Genomic DNA, 19,551 nt, shown 5'->3' on the forward strand with positions numbered 1-19,551 from the left:
ATTTACATTAAGATTGAAGCGGACTAAGGGCTCTGAGCCAGTGGTCTGTCTTTGCTGGTCAATACACAGAAAGGATTGTGTTAGCACCACTGAAAGAATAAATTATCGCTGCTTTTACAATAAGCTCTTCAAGAATGCAATAAAGAGTTCAGTGTGTGCTCCTCACTCAGGAATCCAAAACTTTTCAGTTAAGGTCTGGCTTGCAGCAAAGATAACAGCTGAAAACTAACCATCTTGACCTTGGTAAGCTTCGTGACAACTTGCTAAAAACAGGTGAAAAAAAATGAAAAGGTCAATTCCCTGATATTCACCATCCTTGAAACCAGAGCAATGAGCAACCACAATTTTAAACACCGATCGCTCAGACCTGATCGTTTTGAGATACAGCAAAATTAGAAGTGACAAACGTAATTTTTTTCCTAAAGTCTCTTGACTGTTGCCATATTACTAATACTGACGTCTTCTCATCTGCTTTCAGAGATAAATTTAAAATTCTTGTCCGATTAAATGAAATGACGACAGGAAATTAAGAAAATATGTAACTAGGGAGGGCATTCTTACAATATTTCATACCGGCTTATGACTTTGATGCAGAATATTGTAAGAATGCCTTCCCAGTTACATATTTTCTTAAAAGTTACAAGCTTACTTCTACAGTTTGACAAGAAGTCTTCCAAGCTGGGGAAATAGCAGGTCATCAAATAGAAGTGCCAGCTTCAGTCTCCCAAGTGCAAAACATGTATTCTGATTTGCTTGAAATTCACCCAAAGGAATTCGAAAACCTTTTTCAATAATGGGCATTCAAATGGGTCTACAAATACATATATAGTACTGCTCAAACGTACTGCATTCCCAGCGGGGTCTGCCAAGGCCAGGCACTCTCTCTTGCGAGCAGAATGCTGGAATTTTTACTGTTTGCATAGCACATATGAAATCTTGTTTTTTAAGGACTCACCAAACCTTTCCTAAAAATAAACATAAAAGATGAAACATTGTTGGCATGGGTGTGACAACCCACACAAGTCAACAAACACCATGCAAATGCTAGCCTCCAAAAAAACCCAAACAAAAGACCGTTAAAAGTGCTATATAGAACATTTATAGTCATCTTTGTTGCAAATTTGGTTTCAGTACAACATCAAAGAAAGATGCAGTTTGTGATCAAGGGTTGTGGCAGGAAACGCATTCGTGCAGACAAAGTTATCTTTATTCTCTTTAAAGGTGAGTACACTAGGAGTTATTGTTTTAAACTATTCTAACATCCAATTCCTCAAAACCATTGGCAAGTAAAAAAGCTGTAGTAAAATTAAACACCAAATTTAAAAAAGCTATTCTAATATAACAGGAACTGCCTGCAACACGTATCTGAGCAGATACAAAGCCCAAGAAGTTGAAATTATTCCATTTCATTGTCAAAGTGCTTCTTAATTGCAGTTAAGGCCAAGTTTTTCAAAAACTTGCTGCAACAATAGCGAGCCTAGAACCAAGAGAACAACTTGTAATAGCTTGCTCCAGGAGACGTTCAAGACAGTCAATACAAGTCCTGTTTATTCACAGACTGCTGTATTAAGAATCACAAACTAAGATCCAGGATACCAATGAACACAAAGTAGATTGCTTTCAAGTCAGCTTTATAGAATATTAGATTTATTTGATCCTGGCTAAGAACAAATTATTCCCAGACAACAACAGCATTCCAAAACTTTCAGAGAGTTGGAACACAGTAAGGTAAAAAGACCTAAAAGGGAGGACAGCGTAATAGCTGGCTGTTTTTCAACATGCATGATAACACACACAGAGCCCTGAGAAAGTCAACATCTCTCCTATTTTACCACCTTATCCTTTTTCACATACAAATTACAAAAAAACAAGGAAAGGAATGCAAGTGTGGGAAGCAACTCGGGTTTTGCTTCTTACTCACAAAGATACTGAACAAAACACAAAGTACTTTCTTCCACACTGGATATTAACTCCAAGGTCAATTTATTGGCTTAAAACACAGAGAGGATGCTTCCCTGGTTAAAATGCTAATCTGAGTCTCAGGAAATCTAGATTCAATTCCCTGCCTCACCACATACTTCCTGTGTGACCTTGGGCCATAAATATTTCGGTGCCTCAGTCTTTCCATCTGTGACTGAGATAGTATTTCCCTATTGAATCAAGTGTCATAAAGATAAATACATTAGAAGAACATTAGGAATCACAGACCACAGGCACTGGTCTATTGAAGAACTTATCTGCAGCTGTACCATGTGTCAATATTCACAATTAGGCATCAGGTAAAGCAAGGAGGGACGGCCAGTGGTAAAAACCCAGCTTCCACAGGACAGAAACGACGTAAAATAGTTGAAGACTGGATAGAAATCTAAACCTCAAATTATAAAAATTCGCTTTACAGAAAATGTCCATTGTTCCAACGAGACGTCTGAGTAGCAAGTTTTAAACAGAAACAAAACTCAGAAACCAGCTGAGAGCGAGCCGCTGAAGGAAGCAAATACACCTGCCAGCAACCATTATTACCCTGTTTTCTGAGGTGACTGCCATGTGCCACACAACAAGCGCCTCAAATAAGAGGTAGTGGAGGGGCTGCTGAGGCTGGGGGGCCATGAATCCCCGGAGACTCGCCCCCCCCCAGCCCTCCCAAGGAAAGGCAACCGCACGTTGCTAAAGTCAAGAGCCTTTTGTAAGAGGCAGTAAAATAGGATTGCGCTGAAAAGCAGTCACAGTAGGGTCCCCACCTTTGCTGCTGCCCCCAAGGCAGAGGGGGACAAAGCAGAATGGGGGAGGGTAAGAGCTGGTCACCACCCAAACAGTGGATGACAGGACTGACCTCCCCCTGCCCCGACCCCAGGAGGAGCTGGGGGAGGTGTCTGGTACTCGAGCTGCTGATCAGCCAAGGGGAACAACCAGAAGGCTACGTGGCATTTGCAGGCAGCAGCTCCGGCTGCCGAGGAGGGAGAAAGGGGGGGGGGGGGGGGGGGCGGTAAGGGGGAAGCTGGGGGGGGACACACACGACTTCAGATCCTCCCCCCCCTCCCCAAAGAAAAAGGAAAGTGGCGGGGGAGGAGGAGAGAGGGAGAGAGAGAGAGAGAGAGAGAGAGAGAGAGAGAGAGAGAGGGAGAATTTGTGCGTTAAGGAAAGGAGCGGGAAGGGCGGAGGGAAGAGCGAGTCTGGGGAGACCGCTGGCATGAACCCCACCCGCGGAGGCGCAGCGGGACTCGCTGAAACCCAGCCGAGACCCCCCCCGCCCTGCGAGGGGAACCGCCGCAGCCCCGGCCCCCTCCGTCTCCCCAGCCTGCCCACCCCCCCCACCAGCGGGGCTGCCCCGTTAGGACCTGCAACCCCCCCCCAGCCCCTGCACCCCAGACCCCCCGGTTCTCCTGGGGCAGATGCCCCGCGTCCACCCCTCCAGCCCTCCTCCTCCTCCGGCTCCCCCCTCCCGCCTGCCCCACACCCCAGCACCCCATCTTCCCCCACACGCCGGGCTGCCCCCACCTGCCCGTGCGCCACGTCCACCCCGAAACCTGCCTCACACCCCGGGCTCCCCCCTCCCAACACCCGGGCTCCCGCTTCTCCCCTCCATCGCCCGCGCTCCTGCCCCCGTCCCCCCACACGGCGGGCACCCCGCTGCCCCCCGCCCCGTCCCACACAGCAGCCCCCCACTACCCCCCCCCGCCCCGTTTTCTCCCGGCCGCCGTCCCGCCACAGACGGGCCGGCACCCCCCCGCCTCCCACCTCCTCCCCGGTCTCGGCGGGCTCCGCTGCCCACCTCGGGGCTCCGCTCCCCGCCGCCGGCGGGTCGAGCCGGCCGCCAGCTCCTGGCACTGCCCACCGCGCCTTGGGTGGGGAGCGCCGCTCTCCCCCGGCCCGGTCCCGCCGCCCTCCTCCCTCCCCCGGGCGGGAAACTGAGGGCAAAGGGAGCCCACGGGAACGTGTCCCCCCCCTACCCCGGTCCCGGTCCGCGTCGCGGCAGCACTGACCGTCCGCGACGCCGCAGCCCCCGCCTCAAGCCCGGCGCTGCCGACCGCCAACCGACCGTTCCGCCATGATGGAATGCGGGCACTGCGCCTGCGCCGCCGGCCGGGGGCGGGCGGGCGCGCCAACCACAGCCCGGGCCGATCTTCGTCTTCCAACCACCCGCTCCCGCGAAAAGAGGCGCGGGGGGGCGAGCGGGGGAACCCGCAGGTGGCTGGAAGGCCCCGACTGGGCGGGAGCTCCGGCCCGCGGGTCCCTGAGGGGGGAGGCAGGGCTGTGGGGGAGGGAGGGGACGCAGCTCTTCATGGCAGAGGTGGCACTGAGTGGAGACGAAGGTGTGACAGTGGCCAGAGCGGGTGGCTGGCTGGCACCCACCATCCAGCCATGAAGGAGGCCTGGGCCGGGTCCCCTGAGGTGCCGCCGGGCTCTGCAGCCCCAGCCGGGCCCTGCAGCCCCAGCCGGGCCCTGTCCCCCTGTCCCTCGGAGTTGGTGGCACCTGATGGTCGGTGTCCAGCCTGGGCACTGCCCGTCACCCGATGGCACAGCCCGCGCCGCTGCCCGTGCTCCGGCTGTGAGACACGAACCGGTGCCCGACTCTGGCCGGGAGCTCTTCGGCCTCTGTCCCCCCGTCGTCGTGCCAAAACCAGGACAAGTGTGGTGATTTACACATTTTATACCTTTCATTCCCCCGCCCGCCACAACTTAAGGGGATAGATGGGTCACAGCACGCGCAGAGACCAAAGACCCGAACTCTAATACTGTGTAATAATATAAAAATCATTAATGCTGACGACCATGAGAAGTGAGGGGTTTTACGCCAACTGTTTTAAGTGGGCAAAGCAAAGAGGAAGGCAAGATTTCGTTACTGGCTTGTCAAAACGAGGAGCCGGGGGTATCACAGAATAATCTCGGTTGGAAAAGCCCTTGAAGCTCCTCCAGTCCAACCATGAACCTCACACTGACCGTTCTCAACTCCACCAGATCCCTCAGCGCTGGGTCATCCTGACTCTGATGTGCTGCTCCATTCTCCACATCCGCTCTTACCCGTCATTGGAGCATCCTGAACCCTTGGGGACGCCAAGCCCTGCTCCAAACAGGATCAAGGGTAGGGGCTGAAAAAAACCCAGCACAGGCTGAAGACACCCTCTAGCACATCCATTTTCTCTGGCAATTAATGTAGCAATAAATTTTGCGCTCTTCAGCTTACTTCCACTGGACGGTTTGCACCGATACGTTTCCATTAATGTGTTTCAAGCAAGTCTGAGGCACGTTTTTTTAAAGTGGTGATTTAAGGGATATTTTGCACGCACCATGGAAGTCAGCTTCTGTGTGGATGCAAAATAAATGTGACAGCTGTGCTGATATACAAGCTCCATGGAAATTGTGGATCACAGCAGTTTAGAAGAAAAAGGTCAAATTGGACATTTTTATGCAAGCTATATAATATATTTATAAAGCAACTAATCTTTTAAGACGAATGTCCGTGTGTTTACCCCTGGATTGATCTTAGATATATTTTTAATGAATATAGGAAATTTTATAATGAATAGAAGAGCTTGTTCCTTTATGTCAGAGTTTCTCTCTGGAGACCAGTGGAAGTGGTTGATTTGCCATACTGAACAACCTATGCTAAACAAGACCAAAATAAATTCCCATCCATCTTTTTAAATAAGCAAGCAGTGTTAAGGAAGGCCAGAGGTGGTGGTGTCTGCTGAATTTCTAGGTGACTGGTAACTTACCGTGTTAAATAAATGCCACAAAAACACCCAGTGTAACTTTACAGTTGATTTTACTCATTTATGCATAAATGAGTAATATATTCTCTTCAAATGGGTAGCAATCAGTGAAAGAACAGATAAAATCACCCTCAGATTGCATATCTGTTTGGCACTTGCTGAAGTGTTGTCCCTTTCTTCTCTTTTGTTGCATTTGATCATCTAGCTGTTACAAGGCTTCACTAATGTTTTTGAATTTTACATCTGTTTCGGGGAGAAAACAAGCAAATGCTATCATGCTTCATGGGTGGGCTGCCCTATGGGGCACAGGGAATCAAAATCACTGAAAATGTACATTTGTTGCAGAATAACACTGTTGGTGCATTAAAAAATGGCTTTTGGAAGGAGAACATTACCTTTCCACTCTCAGATCTCTACTGTCACCCCTACTTATTTAAGCTTTTGCACGCATACGGGAACTTCTTTGACTGAACAGCTCATTGTAATGTCCTTTGTGATCTGAAAAGCAAAATTTGGTAGCGGAATCGATGGCCAATTCCAGGTGAAGAAGGCAGGAGAAACCTTTTCCTCTTAAGGAGGTAACTGGCAAAATCCCTGTCCTGGTCTCTGCACTGAAATTTCCTCTTCTTTCTGCCCCTTCCACAAGTTTTACTGCACACATGTGACTACTGGCCTGATTCTGGTACAGAAAAGCAGCAGCTCTACTTTTGCCCTGTGGAATAGTGTGGATCAGTACATCATGTGTTCTATTATGGTTGATAAAAAAGTAGTAATTCTTCATGCCTATAAAATAAGTTGAAATCTTCAGGAAAGAATTCAGAGAAAAAATAAGCTGCTCCTCTGTCTTGAGTCACATCGTACTTTTGTCACTAATACTTAGCTCTTTGTTTCACTGACAATTCTGAAATGAAATTCTGTAATTCCAGCTCAGATTTAAGGCTTGTGAACACTTCAGAAAAGGTAGAAGACAAGACCAGCACGGGACTCGGTGAATGCAGACCTGCTTTCTGCATTATTGTGCTCTAGGAACAAAAGGTTGGTTAATCATTTCACCTTTGAGAGAATTCCTGGAATCTTCAGCACTCCATCTCAGGAATCTTATAACTCCACAGGCTCTAACTAATCTGCAGCGGAGCATATCTAGTGCCCTGGGGATTTAATTTCTGAAGTGAAATATTTGTACTTAATTTTTGGGAGATCCTCTGAAAGAGACCCATCAGGATGTGATTTGGAAATCTGAAATACATTGCATTAGATGAATGTTGCTGCTGAAGGCAGCAATTCAAGGCAATTCAAGGACTATTTTGACTTCGCGGGCTCAGTATTTATTCATTGCCAGCTAAACCTTAAAAGTTATGACTGGTGGTGTTGTGTGATACACGAAGGTCTGATTCCTCATCATGAGCATACTGTGTCTGATATCCAGAATAAAGAAGGTCTTCGGGGGTGAATGCTGAGCATTCTTTGCACTGAAGGCTATTGGACCTCCCAGCTTTGATTATTACAAGAATTCCTTTGTAGGTAATAATGCAGTATTTTAGCACTCAGAAAAATCCTTTTCCTTTCCCCCTGACCTTTCATGAAATCATTTTTTTCCCCCTTAATTTTCCATTCTAAATATACTTTATATCCTAGCAAGGTATTCACTGGTAATTCGAGGAAATACGATGTCTGATGGAAAAGTTTACAGAGTGGTAGCTAGTTGCTAGTGAGACTTAGGATGAAAGATCTAAAAACTGCCCACATTCCACAAGCTCCAGGGCTCCTTTAAAACTGAAATTGCTTCAAGTACAAGAACTAGTCCCACACCATGGAAAATAAATGACTGAATGTTTGCTGCCTGCATCCTACATTCAGATTGCTATGGGATGACAGTAAGGGAAAATTTTTTTTCAGCTGAAACTGGAAACTGTACGGCCAGTCAGTGAGGCTGAAGGCACATAGACGGGCTGTTCCAGATGGCAAAGCTGTGCAGAAGAAATATTTGGTGTGAGTAGCACTGCAGCTAAACTGCCTGGAAAGAAGGCCCTGGTTAGATGGGTCAGAAGTTACAGAACAGCACGGAACAAGTCTGAGGGAAGCTTTATATTTTGAAATTCCTGGAGAGCCATAAGGACTGTGCAAGGACAGCGGTGATGCTGGGTTCCACACACAAAGGCAGGCAATGCTTATCTCGAGTCCCTGGGTTAGAAAAAGTTGGATTTTGAGGAAATGATTGCCCGGACTGTCCTTTCAGTCTGGAGAGGAAGAGAGTAGAGAGGCACACACACCAGTCGGGAGTGGATCCAGGCCTGGGAAGAAAGAATTAAAAATAGCAGAATATAAGATCAGAGAGCATTTCGAGAAAGGAAAAGGAAAGAGAAAAGAAACAGCCAAAATGGGAAGTGGAAATGAGTCAGGAGGGAGGGAAGAGAGTACGAATGGGAAGAAATCTGGGCTTATAAAGGAAGGGCAGTCTCTGGAATGGAAAAGGAGAGTTAAGGAGAGTCCGTCTTAACAAAACAATGGCAAGAAACAGTGCCAAAAACATGCTCATTCTTCCATTAGAAAATTTTGAATTGCAATCTCTATTTTTTTCTTTGCTATTTCTACTGCTCTAGGTGTCAGTAAAAAAGGGGAGGGGAAGAAAAATATTAAAGAAACGGAAAAGAAAAGCCTTTGACAAGAAAGGGGAGAAAAGAGAGATAAGAGGAATATTACAATTACAACAAATTCCAATCTGAACATGGTCAGGGGAGGTTGCTGAAAGGCTTGAAAACCAAAAAACTGCTGCTTGCAGCTGGACACAGTAAATACCTGGATGCATAAACACCCCTCCAAACTAACAGCCCACTTACCATGATGATTAGCAGCTGCTCTGGATTTCTAGTTCCAGCCCATAATAAGAACATTTTTCCCCTCATACTTGCATGGCCATAATAATGATGACTGTGGTTATTTTAACTGACGTCTAGCAAAGCCCCCCATCTCTTGAATGCGTTAGGACCTGCGAACGACGTTTTGGAACACATTCACTTCACTTTCTCTTATTATATACAAAATACTGTTGTGTACACTTTAGGAGGGACTGAGGCAAGGCAACCTGGCAAACAAACTTCTATCAAACAGCACTTTCTTGGAAGCGTATGTGCTTAGATCCTCAAAAGTAAACAGTGTATACTGGAGCAAATTTTCCGCCAGTACGTATTGGCATTACTCCATCCACCCCAGTGGAATTAGGAGTGTTTTCTCCAGCTGAGGATCTGGTCCATCAAGAGCAAAACCAGCATGCTGTGCCGTATATTTTGAAAGAAGCACAATGGGAAAAGCCTGTATGGCATCAGGAGCAGGAGTTTCCCTTGCAGGTAGCTGAAACACGCCTGCTGTTTTGCATGTACAGGTGCACTCATCCCTATCGCAGAAAATTTGCTGTTTGTTTGCAACTGAACCCCCAAAGCAAGTCATCACCAGCAGAAATGATTTAATGGTAATCAACACTCTCTAAACAAATAGGTGCTACCGTCAGAGGCACTGGATTATACCAGCACTCCGCCCCATGCTCTGTGTAGTTTTGTCCGCTATGTCGTTAAAAAAAAATGCCATTTTAAGTGAAGAAATTAAACCAAGTTTAGAGATTTTCTTTTGAGCCCAGTAATATCTACAGTACTTTCTGCTCTCTCCGTGGACACAGTGGTTTATGTTCCTGGTACAACTAGAACTGGTAGTATAGTTATAGAAAAAATGAGAGTCATCTTATGAAGAAAGAAGACAGATTCTTGGCATCAGTGTGGGCAGGCCAGAATGGATTGGCAGAGAAGTTTGGCAGGTGATGGAGAGGCAGACGGACATCACGTTTTGCTGTCTGCACCTTCTTTTGCCGAGCAGGACCCAGAACCCCCCTGTGAACCCACCACACCACACCAGCAACTCCTGACATAGAAGTTCTCACATAAAATCTCACATGAAGTCACTAAATATCATCACTGGCTCCACGATGCTGTTGGTACAAAGCGATGATAAAGGTGCAAAACAAAAGCCCTCCGCAACCCACAATAAACATACCTTGTGTTTATGGCTGTTGTAAGTGGCAAGGGATGAAGTTCAGTGCCTGGGCAATTTGCACTTTGCACAGAACATCTGGTTTACGATTCTTTCTCTCACTTATTATCCGGTGCAGCCTGTGTGCAAACACAGTGTGTCCTGACCTAGAGCTGCACCTGCGTCTTCCTTCGCCCCAGCCTTCGGGTTTGACCGAGTTTATTGGGAACACAACAGAGTCTGTTAGGAAAAGCGAATTAAACCCTGGGTTGTTGCTGCAGCCTCTCTGTGTGCCAGGAGAAGCTAAGCCTGCCCTTGTCACCCACACCGGGAGCAGGGACAGCCAGAGCTCCCACCTTCCTCGCTGCCGGAGGACACCTGTAAATAACGACAGAGGATGCCAGGGAGCACTGAATGGCAGCACGGCTCCTCTGGAGCTCGACACAGGCTGCTGATCAGCCGTGGCAAACTAATTGCGCTCTGGCTGCTCTTGAAATGAGGGGGAAAAGAGGCTGGAAGGGCCTCAAGGATCCCTGGAGGTGCCTGTTAGCCCAGACGGGAGCGGTCAGCTGCCTTCATCCGAATGACCGCCTGCTTATATTTAGCAGCCACTCTGACTCCTTGCTGAACTCGGCCCCTGTAATTAACACATTAACAGCCGCTCTTTGCTGAGCCACGGGAGTCCAGGGGCAAGCGTTGTTTGTCAGGGGGCTCGTAGCGACCAGTCCAGCAGCTCTGTGGAGCCTTGGAGAAGCGGGTGGGCTGCCACGGCCCCGAGCGCTGACTCAGCACCAATGCTTTCCTCGCCTGGAAGCCTGGAGCAGGCTCATTGCTCGCTTCTCTAGGCCCCAGCCTGGAGCTGCTGCTCTTCTGCAGCCCCAGCATGGGAGGAGATGGCTGTGGGACACCCGCCCGGTCTCTCCAACATGACTTTCCCACCTTCTGCAAGGTCTTTCTGCTCAGTTCCTCCTCAAATCACTCAGCAATGGCTCAGGTAGGAATCAAATATCCCAATTCAGTCTAATTCCAAACACTAGCTGTGTTTACCCATAAATTTATAACTCTTCCCTGAAGCTGAGAAGCAAACAAAAAAAAAACCCATACAGCTGAAGGAAATCGTGGTCTCCTCGAAAACAGCTTCACCTTGCAGGAGGGAACCCATCCTGGCCACGCTCCTTGGTGTTACAGCATCCTCAGAGCACATGGGAGATGTGTCGGGCATTTCAGCGGCGGGAAGGCTCAGGCTCTGAGGAGCTCCCAGGGTAAACACACAGGCAGTTCCTCAGCTGACCTGGTAGCAGGACTGGTGGAGTTCAGTCAGGTCTGCTTGCCTGGCCTGATGTGAATGTAGTCATAGTTCTAAGTAATCCAAGTATCTGGATCCTCAAAAATGCTCAAAACAACCATAATTTAAACATGTTAGAGCTGGAGGATGCTTGTCCTCGCTTTAGCGAGGAAAGAAGAAAGCCAAAATGAGTTCACCACTAGCTCTTATAAACTAGGCTGAAAATGTTTAAAAAAACCCCATCATCAACATGCTTTACTGTTGCTTTGCGTGAAGATAAAATTTGCAAGATGCTGAAGCACCCGGGTCATGAGTTTTTATCCCAAAGATGGGGGATCTGGAAGGAGCGGGTTCGCTCCCTGGGCTGGGCAGGGCAGGGCAGGGCAGGGGCTCGTTTCCTGCTGCATGAAACTCAGCTGCAAAGGCTCTTTGGAGAACGAAGCATCAGAGCCAATTTCTGAAGAACAGAGAGGAGGGGGAGGACAAAAACGAAAGAAAGCAAGCAGAATAAATCTGAATTGTAACAAAATTATAATCTGTATTGAAATTTCCACATTTGGAATTGATTTTTCCATCAGACAAAAGGCTGAGGCTTTAGTTGTTGAAACACTGGTCCCTTTTTTAACTTGTTCTAAATGTCATATCTGGACGAGCTGCAGGTGAACCATCAGCAATCAAGGGCTGATGCAATCTGGAAGTATTTTCATGTCAAGTGTAATGTGACGCTCTTCCCTTTGTTTGTGTGTTTTCTCTCCTGCTGTGCATGTGGTGCAGGTTTCCTACCTTCCATCACGTGATGCAGGGTCACTTATTTTTCTGGCTGCTTCCCATTTTCTAACTTCCCCCCCTTCACATTTAGGAAGTAAAAACCATCTCCCTCATGACATCACGTTAGCACCGAAGTTTCAAGTTCACTATGTACGCAAAGAGTTTTATTCTCATCCCCTAAGCTGTGTATGCTGGAAGTGAACAAAGCTGCAGCACCTTCATGAAAAACTGCTCGTCTGCAATCAGCGATCTCCCTGCTCTGTTTTAACATGGGGTTTCAATTGTTTCACTCTTATTTCTCCATTGTCTTTTTTCAGAACACTATTTCTTTCCTATCTGGCATTTTCTTCACTGTCCCCAAACAACCTCTTTTACTTGCTCTCTCCTACAATAACCCCATTCCTCATTATTGTTTCCATTCCCCTTTTTTTTTTTTTTTTTTTTTCCCACTTGATGGAGGCCTGGGGGCCGCTGCTCTGTGTTGGGGGTTCCTCTTCCAGCCGCAGCACTGGGCAGACACATCAGAGCTGGAGCACCATCTCCTTCGCGTCGGATTGGTGTCTGCACCGCTGCAGAAGAGGCTCGCCATGCTCTCCGAGGAGCATTTTATATCTGCTTTGCAGGAGCATACGTAATCTATCAAAGTGCAGAGCAACGATGAATCAGGTCTTTGATGCAAATAAGAAGCAGCCACATGGCATGAAGCATTTGGGAGCACTTCAGGCTAAAAAGAAAAAAAAAAAAAAAAAACAGAAAAAGAAAAAAGATGCAGCTGTGAAGAATACAAATATTGGCTCCTTGAGGAAACCTCCATATTGTATCCATTATTGCAATCTACTTATTTGTTCAGGGCTGATGCTCTCCATTTTGAGATTGTCATGGATCTAGTTTCCCATCCTCAGAGAGCAGACGAGAAGGTCTAAGCAGCAATATTCTGTGTGAGGTAGCTGCATAAGGAGGCTTTCTCTGCTGTCTGGCTGACAGAGGAGATTGCTGTGTGAGAGAACCTGTTATTAAAATGAATAAGGACCCTTTTGTGCATGAGAAAGCAGAAGAAAAAAAAAATTGGCCTCTTCCCACCTTCCCCATCTTCTCTCACTAGGAAAAAATAATGTGCACTGCCATCCCCGCTGCAGCTATTGTGAGTGCCTCGCAATGGAGCCTGCTGGAAGAGGGCAGGTTTTACACAGCCTTTCCGAAAGCTCCTCTGCAGGAACGCGGAGCGCTTGCTCTGCCGAGTTTCCTGCAAACGCCGGGCTCTGGAGAAGGGGCTGGCAGCTCCGGAGGCTGCGAGCGAGGCCCTGAGCGGCTGCCAGCTGAGGTCATCCACGGGGATCGACGTGGGGCTCATCTCTGACGCTCCAGCGGTGAATTTTCTGATCATCTGCGAGAAAAGCAGAAGAAAGGGAGGCGTAAGCAGCGTACAGAGCAGTTACGTTGCTGCGAGCGTGCCCTGGAGCTGCCGTTGCGCCTGGGCGATGCTTCTTCTGGTCACCAGCACCGTCCTGCTGGTGGTGAGCTCAGGATGAGCATTTCTGATTTGAGACCCCCGAGCCAAACGCTGCTTCGCTATAGAGAGGGGCGAGTCAGCCAAACCCCACCAATGAGCGTCGCCCTGGCCACCGCGCCGCTGCGGACGTCCCACCTCACGGCTGGTGCAATAACAGTCGCCGTTAAACCCAGCACATTGAAAAGTTTTGCTTTTCCTCCCACTTACAGCTCATTCCGTATGACTCTGGGTAAATGGAAAACGTGTGAGGGAGGAGACCCGAGAGCAGATTCCTCGTAGCCTGAACTACCGTAGTGTTAGTAAGAAAAAGTTTGAAATGACCGTCTTTGCTCTTGTTCATCCTAAGTGTTTCAAATGGAGCTGAGGGAAAGCCTCCAAAAATGAAATATTTGTACCTGTGAATGATCTGCTATGGCCAGTCCCCCCAGGAGGGCCACCTGTAAGCAGAAACCTGAATCCTTCCCCCACCGACACGTGTGTCCTCAGTGTCTATTCCGGCCATTTCTCCAAAACCAAAAAACACAGAGCACGCATTTGAGAGAACTACAGGACCCTTGTTTCATAAAAAAATGAAGCAATATGCTTTTCACTTCCCCACTTTGCAGTTATTTCAGCTTTTCCCCCCAAACTCTGCTGGCTGGGTGCCGCGGCCGTGTCAGCAGTGTGTCCTCTGGCAGCACAGGGCACACGGGCAGGGGTAAAACATGCACAAGCCTGGCCTCTTGTCCCAGCCTCACCCCACGAGGTTTGCTAAGCCCCGGTTTTACTAAAGGTTACATGGCCAAGACTTTGAAATCCTCCTTCTGATGGGCAAAATGCTGTTGGTGCCTCTCTGGGGGCACCTGCTAATGGAGAGGGGGAGAGAAAAAATCTTGCCAACATTAGGGTCTGTTGTTCACATGCAGTGTAGCTGTGTTTTCACTGCTCGCCTTGGGTAAGTAGGTTTATATTTATATATAGAATATGGCAAAAACAACCATAAAAGCCATATATAGATCCCTTCATCCAAAAGGAGCCTAAACTGGGTTTGTGCAAGCTGAGATAGTAAAGGCGATGCTGTTCTGCAGTGTTCCTGCACTGAACTTAAAGAAAAGCCTCTGAAGTTTAACATAAAATAAAAAGAAACAAATTTACTGTTTTCCCAAACAGCCCCAAATTTCCTCCCTCTCCCAACCCCCCCAGCAGACTCAACATGGATGGTTTGTATTGATATAATCTTTGTAGGCTGGATAAAGAGCTGGTAATCTGTCAAGATTTCACTTTTCTAGGGAAACCAGGGGTGGAAGCATTTACCTATTTTTTTGTGTAATTGAATTAAATTTGGGATTGAAACTTCAGCTGTCGGGCTTCTCTAGTCTGAATTCTTGACTAATTCACAATTTTAACTTTTTATTATCACTGTTCTTGTCTTTTCTGGGGGCAGTGGAGTGGATGAGGGGTTGAACAGCTTCCTTCTGTTTCCTGCCCAAAGAACACTTCTGTTAGACAAAGTAGGCGAGATACCTGAATCAAAATCAAGAGGTTCCTTGTAGATGGTGTGGCCACAACTACGATATTTTGCTCTTCTGTCTGCCTCAATTCAGGAGGACTATCACAGAGAAAGCTTTTCTAGCTTTGATGGCTAATACCCTACATTTCTACTTCTTTTTTTTTTCCTCTTACAACTATCAGTTGACTCTCACAACTTCCTTCTAACTAAGAAGAGTCACTTTACCAATGAAACGTGCCCTCCACGAGCGCGAAGTGCAACCTGGATCTCTTGCTACAGCACACCTTGTTGGAGCATGGTTGTTTTAGAGGAACATCCAGTAGAAATAAACAGGGGAAAATCAAAATATGTAACCCTGCTGCAGGGCCAGTGGCTGTGGAGGTGGCCATGAGCTCAGGCACCCCTCGCTGGAAGCTGTGGAGGCTGATGAGATCAGTGCCTTCATATTTATGTAAACTCGGTGTAATATTGAACGGTTTGCAAAGAGCTGGGGTTATTTCATCAGAACTTCCCACCACAGGAGAGAGATACTGTACTTTGAAATTTAATTTGAGCAGATGCCACAGATGAATCGTTGGTGCCACTTTCTATGGCCGTTGATTCTCCTGCCCAGCACTGACCTGCTGCTGTGTCCTCTGCTGCGGGCCAGCCAGCAGTGCAGAGCCCATGCAGATGCACCAGGGAGGTTTGCTGACCCTCAGAACAAGCCCTGATTGTGATGATTAGTTTTAGTTTTAATTGGGGTGAAAGCAAACTCTACAATCAGCTTGGTATGAGCAGCACAATTCGGATTTGAACAGGCTCCTGGTAAATCACAAGATAAAAGTACCCAGGACCTCAGGATGTGCAGAATTGTCCCCCCCCCCCGGCGCTTTGGCAACCGTTTCTCAGTGTCTCTGTTTTATTAGTTCACATCCCCGAGGGCTGTTTTTCCTACCACAGGATATGATTAACCCTGACTGGAGTCATCGCGCTGCATCCCAAAGCAGAAAAAAACACCTGAATTCAGCACAATGCGTCTGCCCGCCTCGAGTCCCGCACAGCGTGGGACCGAGCAGACCTCGTGCATGGCTCGTGGATCTTCTCCAGGGCAGGTCTTCTGGGCCACCTCATCACTGGACAGGGCACGCAGAGCCCCGCTGGGTCTCCTCTACCCAGGCAGGGAGCAGGGTGCTGCCCTGGGGTCAGCCAGGAACTGGGGACTGTGAGCTCTCCTGCACCGGGTGAGGATGCTGCTCTAGATTTGTAGGGGAGCTGCAGCGATGCCCTTCCCACCTGAGCACCCAGAAAAGGGCGAGGAGAAAGATAAACCAGCCCTGAAGTCCTGCGAACCTCTGGCATAGTAAGTCAGGGCGATGAAGGACATGGAGGCGTGTGGGAGGAGACGCTGCTGACAGGAGGCAGAGGCTCAAGGCCAATTATGGGGAACTTCTCATTCCATTTTCGTTGAAAAATAGTGGTGAAAGGGCACTGTAGCATTTTTCAGCCCTCACTCACGTAAGCAGTGGCTGCTCGTCACTCCAGCAGGCTTCCTGCTGTGAGTAACGTGGAAGGAAAAACGGGCAGAGAGCAGGGACTGTCTCGTTTCAGATGGTTACTCAGAAAGGAAATAAAGCCTCGGCTGGCTCCTGGGATATAGATGCAATTCTTCAACAGAGCCACACACTCGCCTTTTGCAATAACTGCTCTCAAAAACGAGCGGCTCTTGAGTCAGCCCTTTGCAGCACCCCTGGCATGGGCTTGCTAGACAAAATATCTGCAGCAACCTCCTGCCTTGTGCTGGGAGGGAGTCCTGAAATGGTTACACGGGGCAATGCTGTGCCTTTTGCCCTTGATCCTGCGAGGCGTTATCTGGGGGGGGGGGGGGGGCGGGGGGTTCATGGGAGCTGAGTGGAGCCTTGTTGAAGTTAAGCTCAAGCAGAGCATCACAGAGATGTGCTCCTCACAAATAAAGGGCTTTCAATGGGCTAAACTGAAAACAAACTCTGTTTAGTCTTCAGCATCCCTAGCAGAGACATGCAGCAGTGTTCCTGGAAGCAGAGTTTTTATTAAGGACCAAAACAAGGTGTTTTTGCTACCTCCTCCCCTTTATCCCCCCATCCAAACCTGGCGAATATCCATCTGGAATATATTTATTGAACTAACAAAGGGTCCTCGCTTTGCTCTGAGAGCAGCCTGGCTTCCTCTGAAGCGTAAGAAGCCGCATTGACAGGAAAGAAACGGGCACATTTCACCCTCAAGTGAAGTCTGCAAATACTCCAAATATTTGTTTGTACGTGTGGCCACTCGCAGAGCTGAAATTAATCGTTTGGGAGAAGTAGGGTTGAGTTCCCAATCTTGCCAACCCGTGCACTGGGAGATGGATTTGTAACCCCAAGTGGCAGGCCGGGCTCTTCATCCCTTGCGTTTGCTTTCAGTAGTGTTTCTAAGACATTTTATTGCTTATACTGATGGTATTTTAAAATCTGATCTGCTTTCCTTCATTTTTGTTGCTTATTCCCCCCCCCCAGTAATCAGGTCATACCCTCCGCTGCTGTACGTGAAGGATAAAGAGCTCAGTGTTCTCCCTCCTGCCATATGGAAGAAGTCCCTCTTCTAATGTCAGACCGCAGTGGAAATGGGGAAAGAAAAAAAAGCTAAATTAGGATTCGGTGGAAGAATTAGCTCCTGTGAAGGGACCTGCAGCGTCTGGGTGCACAGACCCTGATTGCAGCCGGTGGGGGGGATTCTGGCAGTGGGAGCTACACCCACTCCAGCCCCCAAAATAGGTGTCCAGGCTCCTGCGGATGGTGGGGGCGGAAAGCACCTCCCTCAGAGCAGGAAATCTCTCTTTATTGCCAGTGCTTGGAGTTTATTGCTTGTTAAACTGAAGGGTTGCTTGCTTCTCACATCCTGCAAGTGTTTTATATGAAGACACTTCATATAGAGTGAGGGTGGTTATGTCCTATGTGTAGTTGCTGAATTTCCCAGCCTGTGGCACGGGAATTTGGCCCCTTAGCAAAACCAAAATGACAATTGCTATATTATCACAAGTGTAAAAAAAAGGAAATGTTTTTACAGGCTGAGGAAAAAAGACCACTGAAGGCTTGTAAAAAATATAGACATACCACTGAGTATTAGAAATATGGCTTTATCTTCTGTGATTTATAGTGTGTCCAAACATATAAATGCATGTCAGGGGAAAACTTGCCCAAGAATTTAACATTTCCAGAAGTAACCAGCAATTTGGACTGATTGCGTTTGGGGGCACGCAGCCTGAGAGAAATCAGAAAGTGCCCTTCTCCCTGCAGTCAGGGTCAGATGATTTTACCATAGCTCAAGAAGAGCATTTCAAAAAAGCTAAGAGTGAGAGAGAGTCCTGCTTGAAAATCCCCTGCCCAGCACCTGCCCGGCAGCGTGTCGGAGGGAAGCTGGCGACGTGCGTGCTGGAGGGGGATGCCCCCACTGACCAGCTGCTGAGAAAAGAGTCCAGGATTTAGTGGAAACCAAGATCTGTACTGTTCTCTTGGAAACAGAAAGATTGTTTTATTTTTTGCGAACAGAAATCTAGTTTGTGGTTAGCTTCTGGCAGCAGGTGGCTGCTTTAGCCCCTCTCTGAAAATGAGCACAAATAAAAACACATTTTAGCCTGCTATGAAGACAAAACAACGCCCATATGATTCTCTCTGCTTACACAGAAGTTCATCCTGAAACCCGTCCTTGATAAGGTGAAGCGGGGAGGGTTTTGTCTGTCTGGGAGGCACTGTGTCCTGGGCATCTGCTAGACCAGGATTTCTGGTTTAAGGGAAACTTTCTGCCCCATCTTCCCGTTAAGGAATCTGAGTGTAGCTGTAATCCCCCAGCCTGAAAAAGATTACTGCCTCTATCAACACATGATGCAGATTTTTCTCTCTTGTATTTAAACATTTTGTTCCACTTCATGCTCTAAGAAGCTGGTGGTGCCTATTCAACCCACTGGGAAAAGACACAGATCTGTCCATTTTTTTAGAAACAGAAACCACAATATCTATATTATAATCTTGTACGTATGGTTTGTATACTGAAACTATGAAAGGAGAATAAGGAGTTGGTGTCTCCTCGCAGCCTCAGCCCTTGCTTATGCTCCCACCTGCGGGTTGCATGTACTTTTACACGCTATAGGCTTCAGCTGAACTCGGCTTTTTGCTCCTCCTTAGGGGACTGAACCCTCTGCCCCGGCAAGGGCTGCTGGAGGGAGCGAGCACAGTCTGACTTGAAGCCTCGCTTGTTTTCTGCCTGGTGAGGCATCATGCCCTGAAGGCTGCTCAGGGGGTACAGTGACTCCACACTCGTAAAACCCAACAGCGAGAAGAGTAGGTTAAAGCACTTATTTTTTACAGTAAATATACTATTAGTTCATATTTTAGCATATAGACTGTGCTTACCACACCGAGCCCCACATTTAGAAAGGTTGCAATGCACACACACTAGCCCTAAGTAGACTTTCTTAGTGGCTTGACTTACACTGGCTAAAATCAGAGGTCTAGAGCAGAAGTTTCCACTCTTGGTTTGCTTTGGGGAAAAAAAAAAAAAAAGTGTATTTCTAGTTGTGGATGTTGCAGAGCAAAGCCTGAAGATGTTCCCTGCTTGCACCCTACAGGCACAGGCACTGAACAGCAAAGAGAGATCCAAACCAGAATTAAGCAATGATTTGGAAGGCTTGATCCAAGGTTTTTGAGTGCTTAGGACTGACAACGTGTACACAGCAAGAGACAGAAACGCGAGGCAGCTCGTTGGGAGCGTTTATGCTGCT

General features: G+C 47.8%; 1 protein-coding gene across 3 annotated transcripts in view; it reads right to left on the bottom strand.

Moving 5' to 3' along the window:
• The window catches only part of LOC141949071 (fibronectin type-III domain-containing protein 3a-like), a 49,964-nt gene extending 45,897 nt beyond the window's left edge, over window positions 1-4,067 (bottom strand). For 2 of the 3 annotated variants that reach the window (XM_074882257.1, XM_074882256.1), the window contains exon 1: window positions 3,981-4,065. The gene's annotated coding sequence lies outside the window, so the exon portion shown is untranslated. Of the gene's footprint in view, window positions 1-3,980 lie in introns of all 3 variants that reach the window. The other variant, XM_074882259.1, reaches the window with a different exon arrangement.
• Window positions 4,068-19,551: the final 15,484 nt, after the last annotated feature.

This window comes from Strix uralensis, chromosome 13 (genome assembly GCF_047716275.1).
Source record: "Strix uralensis isolate ZFMK-TIS-50842 chromosome 13, bStrUra1, whole genome shotgun sequence".
Taxonomy (NCBI): Eukaryota; Metazoa; Chordata; class Aves; order Strigiformes; family Strigidae; genus Strix; species Strix uralensis.